This window comes from Orycteropus afer, unplaced genomic scaffold, assembly GCF_000298275.1.
Source record: "Orycteropus afer afer isolate SDZICR_OR568_19922 unplaced genomic scaffold, OryAfe1.0 scaffold00049, whole genome shotgun sequence".
Classification (NCBI taxonomy): Eukaryota; Metazoa; Chordata; class Mammalia; order Tubulidentata; family Orycteropodidae; genus Orycteropus; species Orycteropus afer.
The window spans coordinates 1691051-1693325 of NW_006921636.1; positions in this window are offsets into that span (position 1 = coordinate 1691051).

Below are 2275 nucleotides of genomic sequence, written 5' to 3' on the forward strand. Positions count from 1 at the left end.
GGGAGCTGTTGCATTGTGGTAAACTGTGGTCAATGACATGAGACAAAGTATATGTGAACTGCTGTATGGAGAGTGAATTTGCTCTGTAAATCTTCACCCAAATAAAAATAAATAAATAAATAAAGCTGGCAAGCAGCCATCTAGATGCAACGATGGATCTCTCCTCATCCAGAGCAAATAAGAATGAAGAAAATCAAAGACACATGGAAACAGTTAGTCCAAGGGACTGGTACATCATGCAATCCTCAGCCTATATGACTATGAGACCAAAAGAACAAGCAGGTGCCCAGCTACCACTGTCAATCACTCAGAGGGGGATCTATGTAGATCCTGGATAGAGAGGGAGAACAATGTGGAACAAAATTCAAAATCATTAAAAAAAAAAAGGGACCAAGTTTTCTGGTCTGATAGAGCCCTGAGACTATGGCCCCTGGCTGCCCTTCAGGTCTGGAATTAAACCCACTCCTGTGGCTTCCAGCCAAACAAAAGACAGGCATATGAGCTGAACATTTCCATTAGGTAGATAACTCCTTGGAGAGAACAATCATGGGAGAAAGAAGGGCTGTTTATGCACAGGGAGACAGCTTAGGGGGCAGGAGTGCATGGAGGGAAGGATACAGGGAAGAGGTAACTATGTGGAGGAAGTGGAAAGAGAGCTGTTGCATTGTAGGAGATTGCAGTCAATGTCATGAGACAAAGCATATGTGAACCGCTATATGGAAAATGAATTTACTCTATAAACTTTCACCCAAATCACAATAAAATTTTTTTAAAAAAGAGAATACAGCCTGTGATATTCCAGGGAGGTCAGTCTTGAGGAGAACAGAGTTCACCTGGTGCTGATGCCTCCAGCGCTGAGATCAGGTTCCTGATCATAATTAAGCAGCCTTTCTCCGTCCTTCTCATGGGTTAAAGAGCCTGGTACTTGACATTAGAATGTGGACACATCACCATAAGCTTGAGCTAAATCTATCTTAACTCTGTATTTACCCAGTAGGGCTAGCTGACTTTTAGAGTATTCTGAAATTCTGTCCCTGTCTTATGCATAAGTGATTAAACTCTGTCTTCTCTCTTCTCTCAGTGTAACCAAATTTACTCTGCATTGTTCTGGGCACAAGCCCACATTTTGGGTAACATATCCACTAAATGGATTGTTTTCAGCTTGGATTTCCTCTTCTGTATAAATGTAAGTTTCCTGTGGGCAGAAACCACACCTGAACGTTTCCCACCCTGTTGGGGCACTAGCCTTCTTTCCCTGTGATGGACACCGTCTCCTGTGTGTTGCCTGGCTCCACTGTCACAGTTCAGAGCCCTTCTCCTCCTTTCTTGGCCTTATTTTTCTCCATGATCCTTATTACTACCTGGCCACACGCATGTAAATTGTATATATCTGACATCAGAGTGTGAGTGTTGATTGTCACTCCACTACCCTCCCCTCAATACTTTGTAAACTCCAGGAGGGCAGGGAATTTATATATTTTTTCACCATAGAAATATGTAAATTTATATATTTGTATCACAATGCCTAAAGCCAAGCCTGGCACATAACAGATGCCAGTAACTATTTCTTGAATGAATCAATGCACAGATGATCAGGACTGGATACCTAGATGGTACTTGATAAATGATGTTGAAAAGAAAACAAAATTGGAACTCTGGTAGTGTAGTGGATAAAGCACTTGACTGCTAACTGTAAGGTCAGCGGTTCAAACCCACCAGGCGCTCAGTGGAAGGAAGGAAGACAGGGCAATCTACTTCTGTAAAGGTTTACAGCCTTGGAAACCCAATGAGAGTCACTATAAGTCAGAAATGACTCCATGGCAGTGAGTTTGATTTTTTTTTTTTTTTTTTTTTTAAGACTTCCTGAGGTCAAGACATTACAAAGCTACATTACTGGACACAGTATGGTATTGACATGAAGGTGGATATATAGATCAACTTCGAGAAATATACCCACATAGATATGATCATTTTATTTTTTTTTACAAAGATGCCAAGGAAATTTAATGGAAAAATGATAACCTTTTCAACAAATGGTGCTGGAACAATTGAATATCCATATGCAAAAATAAAGGAGCTCTGGTAGCATAGTGCCTAACGCACTTGACTGCTAACCAGAAGTCTGGCAGTTCAAACCCACCAGCCACTCCTGGGAAGGAAGATGGGACAATCTACTTCCATAGTGATACTGCCTCAGAAACCGGGGTCGCTATGAGTCGGGTCTGACTCGATGGCACATAACAACAACAACAACATGCAAAAATAAAGAAACCCC